Source organism: Theropithecus gelada, chromosome 11 (genome assembly GCF_003255815.1).
Source record: "Theropithecus gelada isolate Dixy chromosome 11, Tgel_1.0, whole genome shotgun sequence".
Lineage (NCBI taxonomy): Eukaryota > Metazoa > Chordata > Mammalia > Primates > Cercopithecidae > Theropithecus > Theropithecus gelada.
This window is the reverse complement of record NC_037679.1, coordinates 91056104-91072939: the sequence shown is the minus strand read 5'-3', so window position 1 is coordinate 91072939 and position 16836 is coordinate 91056104. Positions and strand designations below refer to the sequence as shown.

Here is a 16836-nt window from a genome sequence, read left to right as displayed (position 1 = left end):
CATCACAAACCATACATCAAAATAAATTAAGTGGCCGGGCCTGATGGCTCGTGCCTGTAATCCCAGCACTTTCGGAGGCCAAGGCAGGCGGATCACTGGAGGTCAGGAGTTCGACACCAGCCTAACCAACATGGTGAAACCCCATTTCTACTAAAAATAAAAAAATTAGCTGGGCGTGGTAGTACACGCCTGTAATCCCAGCTACTCAGGAGGCTGAGGCAGGAGAATCGCTTGAACCTGAGAGGTGGAGGCTGCAGTGAGCAGAGATTGAGCCATTGCACTCCAGCCTGGGCAACACAACCAAAACTCTGTCTCAAACAAGCAAATAAATAAATAAAGCATTTTTAGGCCGGGCGCGGTGGCTCAAGCCTGTAATCCCAGCACTTTGGGAGGCCGAGACGGGCGGATCACGAGGTCAGGAGATCGAGACCATCCTGGCGAACATGGTGAAACCCCGTCTCTACTAAAAAATACAAAAAACTAGCCGGGCGAGTGGCGGGCGCCTGCAGTCCCAGCTACTCGGGAGGCTGAGGCAGGAGAATGGCGTAAACCCGGGAGGCGGAGCTTGCAGTGAGCTGAGATCCGGCCACTGCACTCCAGCCTGGGTGACAGAGCGAGACTCCGTCTCAAAAAAAAAAAAATAAATAAATAAATAAATAAATAAATAAAGCATTTTTATAAGCTAACTTTCTAAGTTTTATATTAAATGTAAAAAAAAAAAAAGAAATAAAGAAAAATCAAAATGTTCCTTCTGGTAGGTGATAGAAAAAAAAATGTTAAACTCGAACACAAAAGTGAATATTTACTAAATCTCCGAAGGAAATTCAATTCCCTAACCTTAAAAATCATAAAGTTGGCCGGGCGCGGTGGCTCAAGCCTGTAATCCCAGCACTTTGGGAGGCCGAGACAGGCAGATCACGAGGTCAGGATATCGAGACCATCCTGGCTAACACGGTGAAACCCCGCCTCTACTAAAAAATACAAAAAACTAGCCGGGTGCGGTGGCGGGCGCCTGTAGTCCCAGCTACTCAGGAGGCTGAGGCAGGAGAATGGCGTAAACCTGGGAGGCAGAGCTTGCAGTGGGCTGAGATCCGGCCACTGCACTCCAGCCTGGGCGACAGAGCAAGACTCCGTCCCAAAAAAAAAAAAAAAAAAAATCATAAAGTTGTAACTGAAAAAATAGAAAGATTTGCAGATAATTTTTAAATGTTTAAAACTCAAAAACTAAATCATCAAAATCTAAAACTAAATATCTTGGAAAGAATATTTGAAGTAGGTATGACAAAAAGCTATTACCAATACCGTAAAAAGCACTCATACAAATCACTAAGAAAAACATTAAAATCCCAGTAGAAAAATGAATTAAAGACAAAAAGAGGCTGAGCATGGTGGCTCACGCCTGTAATCCCAGCACTTTGGGAGGCTGAGGCGGGTGGATCACCTGAGGTCAGTTCAAAACCAGCCTGACCAACATGGTGAAACCCTGTCTCTACTAAATACAAAAAATTAGCCGGGCTTGGTGGCACATGCCTGTAATCCCAGCTATTTGAGAGGCTGAGGCAGGAGAATCGCTTGAACCTGGGAGGTGGAGGTTGCAGTGAGCCAAAATCTCGCCACTGCACTCCAGCCTGGGCAACAGAGCATGACTCCTACTCAAAAAAAAAAAAAAAAAAAAAGTTCACAAAAGGAGAAAAGCATGTACTTAATCAGCTTAGAGGAAAATGACCAACGTTGCTACTAAAAAGAGGAATACAGACTAAAATAAATATTTCCCCAGACCCACTTAGCCAAGACTTTAAATTAGACAACTGGCACTCCACTAATCCTGCTAAAGGGAATTACAGAAGCAATTTGGGAAGATGTAGAAAAGATTTCAAATGGTTCAGAACCAAAACAACGCCCCGTAGGGGTAGACCGCATACGGCAGTAGGAAAGTGGAAGGAACCCGTCTGACCCCAAAACTTTTGGCCTAGTAACTCTACTTCTAGAAATCTATCTGAAGGAAATTAACCTACCAATCTAAAAAATTGTACATAAATAATACTCACTGCAGAATAACAAAAAATTAAAAAGCATAATCAGAAATTGCCAGTGTTGAAGTTCTAGATGGAAAATATGTAATAAAACCAAAATTTCCAAATATATTAAGTGAAAAAAGCAGGTTACCAATTGCATGACACAATCACTACTAAGTTAAACATACAGAAAAAGATCCACTGAAACATATCAGAATATTAAAACTGACCTTCCCCTGATGAGCAGACACATCAAACCGTGATAGGGCCATACAACAGACACAATCCAGCAACACCAAGGAACAAACCATTGACACACCCACAACACAGTTGAGTCTCACACGTGCAAGATGCCAAATAACGAGGCCGAGGGCTGTGTAGGTCACTGGCATGACTTTCCGGACAAGGAAAATGGTGGGGACAGAGACTAGAACAGAACCTGACGGGCTGAAGGCGGAGACGGAGCTGACTAGAGAGGGGCATGAGGAAATGGGGAAGTAAAGAACTGTAGCTACAGCTTGATTTGTGATGCTGGTTACAAGATGGAATGTGTCTCTCAAAAGTACACAGATGGGCCAGGTGCAGTGACTTATGCCTGTAATCCCAGCACTTTGGGAGGCCGAGGCAGGCGGATCACCTGAAGTCAGGAGTTCGAGAACAGCCTGGCCAACATGGTAAAACCCCCCGTCTCTACTAAAAATACAAAATTTGGTTGGACATGGTGGCACGTGCCAGCTACTCAGGAGGCTGAGGCAGGAGAATCCCTTGATCCTGGGAGGTGGAGGTTGCAATGAGCCAAGATCACACCACTATACTCCAGCCTGGGCAACACAGCAAGATTCTGTCTCAAAAAAACAAAAGTAAACAGATGGCAACATTAAATGGACTAAGAAAAAAAATTCAACCGTACACTAAAAAGCATAAACTTGGATGAGCGTGCTGGCTCATGCCTGTAATCCCAACACTTTGGGAGGCCGAGGCAGGTGGATCACTTGAGGTCAGGAGTTCAAGACCAGCCTGACCAACGTGCAAAAACCCCATCCCTAACCAATAATACAAAATTAGCCGGGCATGGTGGCGCACACCTGCAATCCCAGCTACTTGGGAGGCTGAGGCAGGAGAATTGCTCGAACCCGGGAGGCGGAGGTTGCAGTAAGCCAAGATTGCGCCATTGCACTCTAGCTTGGGCAACGAGCGAAACTCCGTCTCAAAAAAACAAAGCATAAACTTTCACCATATGTAAATTATACTTCAATTTTGTTAAATGGCTCCCGACCTCAGTGATGTTATAAACAAGTTAGAGAAACAAAGGCAAGCAACTATAATGCAGAGAAACGGTTCATCTAAAATAACACTTCTCAAAAACGTAGTACAGGTATCCCAATGGACAGCAAAGCTACCAACAATGGCTAAACAACTTCAAAAATTTTTAATGACTATGTTTCTAATTTTAACTCAATTTTAACTCCTAATTTTTTCTCTTTTTTTGACACCAAGTCTCACTCTGTCATCCAGGCTGCAGTACAGTGGCACAATCCTGGCCCACCATAACCTCTGCCTTCCAGGCTCAAGCAATCCTCCCACTTCAGCCTCCCAAGTAGCTGGGACTTAACAAATGCATGCCACCATGGCCGGCTAATTTTTGTATTTTTTGTACAGACGAGGTTTCACCATGTTGCCCATGCTGGTCTTAAACTCCTGGCCACAAGCAATCCTCCCACCTCAGCCTCCCAAAGTGCTGGAATTTCAGGCGTAAGCCACCATGCCTGGCCCCTAATTTTACTTATTTATTCAGAGACAGGGTCTCTGTTCCAGGCTGCAGTGCAGTGGCCCAATCTCACCTCATTGTAACTTCCACCTCCTGGGCTCAAGTGATCCTCCCACCCCAGCCTCCCAAGTAGCTGGGAGTATAGGCACACACCACTACGCCCACTTTTTTTTTTTTTTTGAGACACAGGCTCACTCTGTCACTCAGGCTGGAGTGCAGCGACATGATTTCGGCTCACTGCACCATCCGCCTCCTGGGTTCAAGCAATTCTCCTGCCTCAGCCTCCTGAGTAGCTGGGATTACAGGCATGCGCCACCATGCCCGGCTAATTTTTGTATTTTTAATAGAGACAGGGTTTCACTATGCTGGCCAGGCTGGTCTCCAACTCCTAACCTCAAGTGATCCACCTGTCTCGACCTCCCAAAGTGCTGGATTACAGGCATGAGCCACTGTGCTCAGTCAAATTTTTGTACTTTTTTGTACAGACAGGGTTTCTTTTATTTATTTTATTTATTTTTTTTTTTTTTTTGAGACGGAGTCTCGCTCTGTCGCCCAGGCTGGAGTGCTGTGGCTGGATCTCAGCTCACTGCAAGCTCCGCCTCCCGGGTTCCCGCCATTCTCCTGCCTCAGCCTCCCGAGTAGCTGGGACTACAGGCGCCCGCCACCTCGCCCGGCTAGTTTTTTGTATTTTTTAGTAGAGACGGGGTTTCACCGTGTTAGCCAGGATGGTCTTGATCTCCTGACCTTGTGATCCGCCCGTCTCGGCCTCCCAAAGTGCTGGGATTACAGGCTTGAGCCACCGCGCCCGGCCCAGACAGGGTTTCAACATGTTCCCCAGGCTGGTCTCAAACTACTGGGGCTCAAACAATTCTCCTGCCTTGATCTCCCAAAGTGCTGGGATTACAGGCATGAGCCACCACACCTGGCCTAGCCCCTAATTTTAATTCAACTCTCTACAGAGATGCTGACACACACATTTTGAAATTTTTTTTTTTTTTAATTTAAGACAAATAGATAAACAGGTATGATGAAGCAAGTATGGTAAAATGTTTCATGGAAACTAAGTGGCAGGTATACTAGTGTTCACCGTAAAATTTTCTCTTTTTTTTGAGACAGAGTCTCACTCTGTCACCTAAACTTCAGTGCCATGGCACAATCTCGGCTCACTGCAACCTCTGTCTCCTGGGCTCAAGTGATTCTTGTGCCTCAGCCTCCCAAGTAGCCGGGACTATAGGTGTGAGCCACCACAACTGGCTAATTTTTGTATTTTTAGTACAGACAGGGTTTCATCACGTTGGCCAGGCTGGTCTCGAACTCTTGATCTCATATGATCCACCTGCCTCAGCCTCCCAAAGTGCTTGGATTACAGGCGAGAGCCACCGCGCCCGGCCAGCCACAAAATTCTTTCAATCTTTGTGTATCTTTGAAATTTTTCATAATAAATGTTACAAAAAATACTTTCAATATAAGATAGTAGCACTAGATGTCACGTAACAAAAGCTATTAACCCAAGATCTACATGCTAACAAAACCTTCATTATTCTCCCACCAAAAGGCACATTACAAAAGTTCCGTACTAGTTCCTGAAATATATAAATTCCGAATGATACAAAGTGGGTTACACTGAATTTTTAAATTGTCTGGGGCTTAACACACTGTGTGTTACTACAGGGAACTGACCTGTCAGGGTGCTGTAATGGTGGATCAACAGGAAAGCCTCCCCTCAATGTCTCCAATGTCCCTTCCATTTAACAGGTTACAATTGCAGGGATTTTAAATCATAGAGGTGGTAGTGGGTCCTTGACCTAATGAACCAAAGCCCCTACAGTAGACCAGGTGGGATTTATTTCAGCTTGTGAGAGAAGTTCAAGAAAAACTGAAGAAGTGCTTCATCCAACACCAAGTAATAAGGTTATGAATCCCCAATCCATCATTCTGTTGTTTCTCGATCTTTACTTTTCCACGGCCCCGCTAAGGAACATTTTTCTAAGTTTTTCTCCTAATTGCCTCCCCATGAAATTTTAATGCCACAGCTGTACACAGATATACTACACTGTATATCTGTTCAGGTTTGGGATCTTTGGGAGGCCACAAAACACTGTAATGTCTACATTTTTTCACCCTTCTTCCAAGAACTAATTATTACTCCCTTGTTGGAGATATCGCTCTCACTGAGAATGCACATTCTGATGTATGGAAAGAAACCCAGAAAAATGAATCCCAAATTTGCTAGCTGTGGGGAGGTGATGAACGGGGAGAAAGGGCGAAGGAACTCTTAACGAGCTCTATGTACTTCTGTGTTGTTTGGATACCTTTCAATGTGAACTATTCATGCGTTACCTTTATTAAAAGAAAAGATGGGCCGGGCGCGGTGGCTCAAGCCTGTAATCCTAGCACTTTGGGAGGCCGAGACGGGCGGATCACAAGGTCAGGAAATCGAGACCATCCTGGCTAACACGGTGAAACCCCGTCTCTACTAAAAAATACAAAAAACTAGCCGGGCGAGGTGGCTGGCGCCTGTAGTCCCAGCTACTCGGGAGGCTGAGGCAGGAGAATAGCGTGAACCCGGGAGGCGGAGCTTGCAGTGAGCTGAGATCCGGCCACTGCACTCCAGTCTGGGCGACAGAGCGAGACTCCGTCTCAAAAAAAAAAAAAAAGAAAAGAAAAGATGGAAAACAAAGAACTGGAAACAATTCAAATGTCCATCAGTGGGCGAACAGACAAATTGGTATGCTCACACCAAGGAGTACTCCTCAACAATAAAAAGAAACAGGCTGGACACAGTGGCTCAAACCTGTAATCCCAACACGGTGGGAGACTGAGACCAGAGGATGTCTTGAGTCCAAGAATCCAAGACAAGCCTGGGCAACACAGTGAGATACTGTCTCTACAAAAAATTAAAAATTAGCAGGGCGTGGTGCCACACACCTATAGTCCCAAGTTACCTGAGAGGGTAAGGCAGGAGATCGCTTGAGCTCAAGAAGCCACGGCTACAGTAAGCTATGATCACGCCACTGCACTCTAGCCTGGGTGACAAAGCGAGACCCCATCTCCAAAACAAAAACAAAAACAAACTACTGGGGCTGGGCGCGGTGGCTCACATCTGTAATCCCAGCACTTTGGGAGGCCGAAGTGGGTGGATCACTGAGGTCAGGAGTTTGAGACCAGCCTGGCCGACATGGTGAAACCCCATTTCTACTAAAAATACAAAAAAAAGCCAGGCGCAGTGGCTCACCACGCCTGTAATCCCAGCAAAGGGGAGGCCGAGGCAGGCGGATCACCTGAGGTCAGGAGTTCAAGACCAGCCTGGCCAACATGTTGAAACCCCCTCTCTACTAAAAATTAAAAAGAAAAAAAAAAATTAGGCAGATATGGTGGCAGGCACCTGTAATCCCAGCTACTTGGGAGGCTGAGGCAAGAGAATCGCTTGAACTCAGGAGGCAGAGGTTGCAGTGAGCCGAGATCGTGCCATTGCACTCCAGCCTGGGCAACAAGAACAAAACTCCGTCTCAAAACAAACAAACAAACAAAAAATACAAAAAAATTAGCTGGGCGTGATGGCAGGCACCTGTAATCCCAGCTACTCGGGAGGCTGAGGCAGGAGAATCACTTGAGTCTGGGAAGCAAGCTTGCAGTGAGCCGAGATCACGCCACTGCACTGTAACCTGGGCAACACAGCATGACTCCATCTCAAAAACAAAACAGACAAACTACTGGAACATGCAAAAACCTGGGTGAATCTCAAATGCACTATGCTCAACGAAAAAAGGCAAACTCAAAAGGCTACAAACTGAATGATTCCCTATATATCAGCGGTCCCCAACCTTTTTGGCAGAAGGGACTGGTTTCGTAGAAGACCAATTTTCCACAGACAGGCAGCTAGCACGGATGGCTTCAGGATGATTCAAACACATTACAGTTTCTATTAGTATTACATTGTAATACATAATGAAATAATTATATAACTCACCATCATGTAGAATCAGTGGGAGCCCTGAGCTTGTTTTCCTGCAACCACATGGTCCCATCTGGGGGTGATGGGAAATAGTGACAGATCACCAGGCATTGGATTCTTACAAGGAGCGCACAACCTAAATCCCTCACATGTGCAGTTCACATTCGGGTTTGCACTCTTATAAGAATCTAATGTCGCTGCTCATCTGACAGGAGGCAGAGCTCAAGCAGTAAACTGAGTGGCTGGAAATACAGATGAAACTTCACTCACTCACCCATCACTCACCTCCTGCTGTGCAGCCCAGTTCCTAACAGGCCAAAGACCAGTACCAGTCTGTGGCCCAGGGTTTGGGGACCCCTGCTTTATATGACATTCTGGAACAGACAGACACAGAGACAGGGATCAGCAGCTGCCAAGAACTAGAGGGAAGATGTAACTACTTGGGGCAGCAAGAGGGAATTTTGGGGGCATTGAAAAAACTGTTTTGTATCCTAACTGTGGTGGAAATTACACATTTGCCCAAATTCTCAGAACTCTACACCAAAGAAAGTGAATCCTACTATCCGTAAATTTTCTTAAAAAGATAAATAACGGCCGGGCACGGGGGCTCACACCTGTAATCCCAGCACCTTGGGAGGCCGAGGGGGGCGGATCACCTGAGGTCAGGAGTTCAAGACCAGCCTGACCAACACAGTGAAACCCCGTCTCTCCTAAAAATACAAAATTAGCTGGGCGTGGTGGTGGGTGCCTGTAGTCCAGCTACACAGAAGGCTGAGGCAGGAGGATCGCTTGAACCAGAGAGGCAGAGGATGCAGTGAACAGAGATTGCGCCACTGCACTCCAGCCTAGGCGACAGAGAGAGACTCTGTGTAAAAAAGAGACTCCATCTCAAAAAAATAAATAAATAAATAAATAAAATAAAATAAAATAAAATAAAAAATTAAACAAGATGGAAGTGGGGATATGCAAAGACCTTCCCTTCCACTCTGAATATAAATGATTTTAAAATTTTATTTTTAAAACAATGCACCAAGATCAGATAAAAACACTCCTTGACAAGATATAAAGCAGAAACCATGAAGGAAGGGCTGAGATTACAGGCCTAACGGAGGCTGGGTCTAGAAGAAAACACTGAGGACCAGGATTTCTTTTTTTTTTTTTTTTTGAGGCGGAGTCTCGCTCTGTCGCCCAGGCTGGAGTGCAGTGGCCAGATCTCAGCTCACTGCAAGCTCCACCTCCCGGGTTTATGCCATTCTCCTGCCTCAGCCTCCGGAGTAGCTGGGACTACAGGCGCCCGCCACCGCGCCCGGCTAGTTTTTTGGGTTTTTTTTTAGTAGAGATGGGCTTTCACCATGGTCTCGATCTCCTGACCTTGTGATCCGCCCGCCTCGGCCTCCCAAGGTGCTGGGATTACAGGCTTGAGCCACTGCGTCTGGCAAGGAGGACGAGGATTTCAACTCCTAAAGGCAATGGGGACACAAACACTCTACAGATTGGCTGAGAAGCAAGGGTCAGGCTCCCCAAGGGAAGCCAGGGATTGGATCATTGCTTTTCTACCTGTAAAAAGAGGCTGAAAAGGCCAGGCACAGTGGCTCACACCTGTAATCTCAGCACTTTGGGAGGCCGAGGCGGGCAGATCACGAGGTTAGGAGATCGAGACCATCCTGGCTAACACGGTGAAACCTCGTCTCCACTAAAAAATACAAAAAAAATTAGCCGGGCATGGTGGTGGGTGCCTGTAGTCCCAGCTACTCAGGAGGCTGAGGCAGGAGAATGGTGTAAATCCAGGAGGCGGAGCTTGCAGTGAGCTGAGATCCGGCCACTGCACTCCAGCCTGGGCGGCAGAGCGAGACTCCGTCTCAAAAAAAAAAAAAAAAAAAAAAAAAAGAACTTTTGCATTCATCTACTTACTCAACAAATAGTTACTGCACATTTAATGTCAGATACTGTCTGACACACTGGGGATCTAAGAGTGAGCAAAGCAAAGTGGCAAGTGCCAGGTACTAAGTGCAATGGAAGAGACTTATGCAGAATAAGGGGAGGGAGCCACTTCGGGGAGGCGGGCCAGCTGCCATGATGCAGGGCAAGGAGGGAAGGCCTCTCTCAAGAACAGAATTTTGAAAGAACACACTAGGTGAGAGTGAGACCCATGCCCATGTAGGTCCCAATGTGCTAGACAGAAGCAATATGTGCCCAAGCGCTGAGCCAGGTGCAGTTGGTGGCTCAAGGAGAGTGGCTGGGGTCATGAGGTGATCAGCTGGGTGCTGGGCCACAAGGCCATAGGGCCATAGAGACAGCAGAGGCCTGGTCACTAATGGCCTCCAGAAACTGCCTTCAGAACTTTGGCATTTGGTCTGAAGATGAGAAACCATGAAGGGAGCAGAGAAGCACACGATGTGATTTCTGTTTTAAACACATCACTCGGGCCGGGCGCGGTGGCTCACGCCTGTAATCCCAGCACTTTGGGAGGCCGAGGCGGGCGGATCACAAGGTCAGGAGATCGAGACCACAGTGAAACCCCGTCTCTACTAAAAATACAAAAAATTAGCCGGGCGCGGTGGCGGGCGCCTGTACTCCCAGCTACTCGGGAGGCTGAGGCAGGAGAATGGCGTGAACCCGGGAGGCGGAGCTTGCAGTGAGCCGAGATCGCGCCACTGCACTCCAGCCTGGGCGACAGCGCGAGACTCCGTCTCAAAAAAAAAAAAAAAAAAAAACACATCACTCAGCTGCCATGCTGAGAGTAAACTGCAGAAGTCATGTTTGAGACCACTCTAGAAGGCACTGACAGGTCAGACTTAGGATGCAGAAGAAATGCACAGTTCACTACAAGGTGCTATAACCACAGCAACAGACAGAGCGAAGCTGCCCCTGACTGAGAGAGAACAGAGCGTGTAAGAAACAGGTTCCCAGCCAGGCACGGTGGCTCATGCCTATAATCCCAGCACTCTGGGAGGCCAAGGCGAGCGAATCACGAGGTCAAGAGATCGAGACCATCCTGGCTAACACGGTGAAACCTCATCTCTACTAAAAATACAAAAAATTAGCCTGGCGTGGTGGCGGGCGCCTGTAGTCCCAGCTACTCAGGAGGCTGAGGCAGGAGAATGGCGTGAACCCGGAAGGCAGAGCTTGCAGTGAGCCGAGATCACGCCACTGCACTCCAGCCTGGGCAACAGAGCGAGACTCTGCCTCAAAAAAAAAAAAAAAATACACACACATAAAACAAACAAACAAACACACACACAAATTAAACAGGTTTCTCACATGTAAAAGTAGCAGTGTGGGGTAGAAAGATCCAGCCAGATGCAATGCGGGACATGTCAATAAGTTACGTTCAGTCAACATACGATTATAATATCCGGGACTTACAGACCAGAGAAAGGGTCTGAGGATTGCCCTGAGGCAGTGTAGCATTCACAGGTAACAGAGATGAGAAGGGATCAGTAAGGAGACCGGGGGTAGCAGCCAGTAAGGTAAGTGGAGACCCATTCAAGAGGGGTGTCTCCATGCCTGAGGGAGATAATGTTTCAAGGAAGCCACAAGCTGCTGCTGTAAGAGCTGCTGAAAGGGAACCTGGCAATGTGGAGGCACCAGAAATCCCCAAAGGACCTGTTTCAGTAGAGAGAGAGAGACCAAAAGCTTAACTGAAGTTGGTTTAAGAGACCAGTAGAGGCTGGGCGCAGTGGCTCACGCCTGTAATCTCAGCACTTTGGGAGGTCGAGGCAGGCGGATCAAGAGGTCAGGAGTTCGAGACCAGTCTGGCCAACACGGTGAAACCTCGTCTCTACTAAAAATACAAAAATTACCCAGGCGTGGTGGCGCGCACCTGTAGTCCCAGCTACTCAGGTGGCTGAGGCAGGAGAATTGCTTGAACCCGGGAGGCAGAGGTTGCAGTGAGCCGAGATCCTGCCACTGCACTCCAGCCTGGGTGACAGAGTGAGACTCTGTCTAAAAATAATAATAAGAATTACAAAAATCATTTTACTGCACATATTCTGCTAAAAAAAAGAAAGAACACAAATAAGTAAAAAAGACTACAACTCATCCATGAACCCAGAGAGAAGCCCTATGAACACTTCCACGGTCCCGGCGCCACGGCTCACGCTACAGCCCCAGCACTGGGAGGGCAAGGCGCTAGGACTGTTTGAGCTCAGGAGCTCGAGACCAGCCTGGGCAACACAGCAAGACCCTAATTCAAATAATAAAAAATTGGCCGGGCGTAGTGGCTCACGCCTGCAATCCTAACACTTTGGGAGGGAGAGGAGGGCGGACTGCCTGAGCTCAGGAGTTCGAGACCAGCCTGGGCAACGGAGTGAAACCCCGTCTCTACTAAAACCCAAAAAAATTGGCCGGGCACGGTGGCTCATGCCTGTAGTCCCAGCACTTCGGGAGGCCAACGGGGGCGGATCACGAGGTCAGGAGTTCCAGGCCAGCCTGACCAACACGATGAAATCCCGTCTCTACTAAAAATACAAAAAAAAAAAAAAAAATAGCCGGGCGCGGTGGCGCGCGCCTGCAGTCCCAGCTACATGGGAGGCTGAGGCAGGAGAATCACTTGAATCCGGGAGGCGCAGGTTGCAGTGAGTCGAGATCGCGCCACTGCACTCCAGCCTGGGCGACAGAGAGAGGCTCCGTGTCAAAACAAATAAAATAAAATAACAAAACAAAACAAAACAAAAAGTTAGCCAGGCATGGTGGCCCAAGCCTGCGGTCCCACCCCCTCGGGAGGTCGAAGCTCTAGTGAGCCGTGGTCGCGCCACCGCACGCCGACCTGTGCAACAGACCGAGACACCGTCTCAAAAAGTCACACTAACAAAGCACCGGGATGCGTTACTTTTCCGTCGCCGACACGGCGACAGCCGAGCGGAGGCCCGCGGAGACTGCGGCGATTACTAAGGCTCGGCCGCGGAGGACCAGGCGGGTCTACGCCGACAAGCAGCGGATTCGGACCGCGCTGTAACCCCCGTGGCGGCGCGTTCCGGGACACCCGTGGCGCGGGGTCCTTCAGTGCTGGGTGAATTCGCCCCGTCGCGCCTCAGGGAAGTGGTTCTGGACGTCCCATCCTCGCACCTCAGCGTCGCGCTCGTGACCGCGAGGGAAGCCCACGCGCGCGCCAGAAGCAACAGCCACCCCCGCAGCCCCGAGAACCAGGAGGCGCCGGCCGAGTCCCCCGATTCCCGCAAGGCCGCCAGGCCGAGCTGCCATCGACCACGCCCCCAGCCCAGAAGCCTGGAGGACCCAGCGAAACGGGCGCGCATCGCGCGACCTGCCGGCGACGGGCGCTACGACACGAAAGACCCGGGCCCGTGAGCCCTCAGCCCGGTCGCCCGCCCGGGGTCGCACACGGCAGCCACCACGGCCTGGTCCCCACGCGAAGCCCGAGGCCGGCCGGCAAGCGGGCCCTGTACGCCGGCGGCTGTGACTACGCGACCCCCGGGCCCTGGCCGCTGCCGTCCCGAGGGCCTCCCGCGCCTCCGCCCTTACTTACCCTGGGCCTCCAGGCTGCGCTCCGGCCGCGTCAGGAGAGCGGGAGGATGGAAGCGGCGCCGCAGCCGCTCATCGCATCCGGGGCCCCGGCGGAGGAAGCGGCCGCAAGGCTGCTACGGCGAGCCGGAAGGGACGCGCGTCGGCGCTCCCGTAGAGCTGCGCTTTCGCGGCGCGGCTCTGACCGCGCGAGGGCGCTGGAGGACGAGGGCGCCGGAGGACGAGGGCGCCAGAGGACTAAGGCGCCGCGAGACTCAGCGCGGTGGGCGGGGGCGAGGCCGAACGCGAGGCCGAGACTGACGGGGGGGCGGGGCCGAGACTGAGGAAGGCGGGGACGGGGCCGAGACTGACGGAGGCGGGGCGGGGCCGAGACTGAGGAAGGCGGGGGCGGGGCCGAGACTGACGGAGGCGGGGCGGGGCCGAGACTGAGGAAGGCGGGGGCGGGGCCGAGACTGACGGAGGCGCAGCTACCTGGCTTTTCCACGCGCAGTTCGGGAAATGCGCCCACGGGGAACAGAAGTGGGCCGCCAGTTCTCATAGTCTGCAGATTCACCAAACAGACCAGGCTTACATGCAAGACCCAAACCCTGTGTGGCCCAGGCTGGCCTCGAACTCCGGGGCTCCAGTGATCCTCCTGCCTCAGTCTCCCGACTAGGTGGGACCACAGACTCGCGCCACGACGCCCGGTTAATTTTTTGTATTTTTAGTAGAAAAGGGGGTTTCACCAAGTTGGCCAGGCTGGTCTCGAACCCCCCGACCTCAAGTGATCCGCCCACCTTGGGCGGGATTACAGGTGTGAGCTTCCACGCCTGGCCAAAAACGATAAAACTCTATTAAAAGACACAGACGTGGCTCACGTCTATAATCCCAGCACTTTGGGAAGCCGAGGCGGGAGGATCATTTGAGGTCAGGAGTTCCAGACGAGTCTGGCCAACATGGTGAAACCCTGTCTCTACTAAAAATACAGAAAATTAGCTGCGCGTGGTGGCACACGGCTGTAATCCCAGCTACCCGGGAGGCTGAGGCAGGAGAATCGCTTGAACTCGGGAGGCGGAGGTTGCAGTGAGCCGAGATCATGCCACTGCACTCCAGCCTGGGCAACGGAATGAGACTCTGTCTCCAGATAAAGACATAGGCGTGAATCTTCGGGGTTCTGGTTTAGGAAGTGGTTTCTTAGATATGACGCTGAAAACACAGTTAACAAAAGAAACATAGATACACTGGACATCACAATTTAAAACGTTTGTGCTGCAAATGACACCATTTTAAAAAGATAATCCACAGAACAGGAGAAATTACTGTAAATTCATATGTCTGACATGGAACTCGTATCCAAAGTAAATAATTTACAACAGAACAATTAAAAGACAGGGCAGGCACAGTGGCTCTTGCCTGTAATCCTAGCACTTTGAGAGGCTGAGGCAGGTGTATCCCCTGAGCCCAGAAGTTCAAGACTAGCCTGGGCAACATAGAGAGACCCCATCTCTACAAAAAAATTTAAAAATTAGCCAGTCATGGTGGCATACACCTGTAGTCCCAGCTACTCAGGAGACTGAGGGAGAATCACTTGAGCCCAGGGAGGCTGAGGGTGTAGGAAGCCGTGATCATACCACTGCAATCCAGCCTGGGTGACAGAGTGAGACTCAGTCACACACACACACACACACAAAATTTTAAAATGGACAAAGGAATATGTATGCTTCAAAAGATGTACAAACGACCAAGTACAGGAAAAGATGTCCAGTGTCATTAGACATTAAGGAAACACAAATCAAAACTACAACCAAATACCACTTTATCCACTATGATGGCTAGAATCAAAAAGTCAGGTTAACAGGCCAAGCGTGGTGGCTCACGCCTGTAATCCCAATGCTTTCATAAACTAAAGAGGTGGATTACTGGAGCCCAGGAGTTCAAGACCAGCCCAGGCAACGTAGCAAGACCCCATCTCAACAAAAATTCAAAAATCAGCCGGGTGTGCGCTGCGCACCTGCAATCCCAGCTACTTGAGAAGCTGAGGCAGGGGGATCGCTTGAGCCCAGGAGTTCCAGGCTGCAGTGAGCTGTGATCGCACCACTGCACTCCAGCCTGGGCAACAGAGCAAGAACCTGTCTCATGGGAAAAAAATAGATAATGGCAGTGTAGGGGAGAATGTAGAGAAATCGGAACCCTCATACACTGCTAGTGTCAATTTAAAATGATGTAGCCACTTTGGAAAATAGGCAGCAGTTCCTCAAAAAGTTAAACGTAGATGGTGTTTCAGAAATAAAGTATTTTTTTAAAAAAGGTTCAATATAGAGTTAACACACAGTCCAGCTATCTCACTCCTAAGGTTATACCCAAGAGAAAAGCCATGTCCACAGAAAAATATGTACACAAATGTTCTCAGCAGCATTATTCATAATAGCCAAAAAGTGAAAATAATACAAATGCCCATCAACTGATGAGTGGACAAACAAAATGTATGCACATAATGGAATATTATGCAGCCCCCAAAAAAACGGTTGGGGGAGGATGAGGCACTGACCCGGGATGAAACTTGCATGAACCTTGAAAACATCCTCCTGAAATGAAGAAGCCAGACAGACAGAGAAGGCCACAGATTGTTTAACTCCATTGATATAAAATCTACAGAATTCATGAATCAGAGATGGAATGTAGATTAGGCCAGGCATGGCGGCTCACGCCTCTAATCCCAGCACTTTGGGAGGCCAAAGCAGGCAGGCCACCTGAGGTCAGCAGTTTGAAACTAGCGCAGCCAACATGGTGAAACCCCGTCCCTACTAAAAATATAAAAATTAGCTGGGCGTGGTGGCTCGTGCCTGTAGTCCCAGCTACTCGGGAGGCTGAGGCACGTGAATTGCTTGAACCCAGAAGGCGGAGGTTGCAGTGAGCCAAGATCATACCACTGCACTCCAACCTGTGTGACACTGCAAGATGAGACTCCTTCTCAAAAAAAAAAAAGAAAAAAATGACAACTTCATCCAGGCTGGTGGCTCACGCCTGTAATCCCAGCACTTTGGAAGGCCAAGGCAGGTGGATCAATGGAGGTCAGGAGTTCAAGACCAGCCTGGCCAACATGGTGAAACTCCGTCTCTACTAAAAATAGAAAAATTAGCCATGCGTGGTGGCAGGTGCCTATAATCCCAGCTACTCGGGAGGCTGAGACGGAAGAATCGCTTGAGCCCGGGAGGCAGAGGTTGCAGTGAGGCAAGATCGAGCCACTATACTCCAGCCAGGGCAATAGAGCAAGACTCTGTCTCAAAAAAAAAAAAAAAAAAAAAAAAAACTAAGTAAATTAGTGGTTATCAGGGACTGTGGGGAGAGGACAGGCAGTGACTGCGAATGAATGTGGGGTTTCCTTTTCGGGTTGATAAAATGCTGTGAAATGAGACAGTGTTGATGGTTACACAACTTTATAAATTTACTAAAAGTCACTGAATTATATACTTTAAAAGGGTGAATGTTATGGTATGTATGTGAATTATGTCTGAATTTATTTTTTTAAAAAGAAATGTGGGCTGTGAAGTAAAGTGATGAATGCTTAACTTTAAAGACACTGAAAATGTTTGGCTCCGCACAGTGCCTCATACCTGTAATCCCAGCACTTTGAGAGG

At 49.2% G+C, this 16836-nt stretch overlaps 1 protein-coding gene across 2 annotated transcripts in view; it reads right to left on the bottom strand.

Annotated features, from left to right (window-relative positions):
* Nucleotides 1-13333, bottom strand: part of EP400 (E1A binding protein p400) — a 135045-nt gene extending 121712 nt beyond the window's left edge. For both annotated transcript variants that reach the window (XM_025401544.1, XM_025401545.1), the window contains exon 1: nt 13224-13333. The gene's annotated coding sequence lies outside the window, so the exon portion shown is untranslated. The remainder of the gene's footprint in view (nt 1-13223) is intronic.
* Between the last annotated feature and the right edge of the window lie 3503 nt (nt 13334-16836).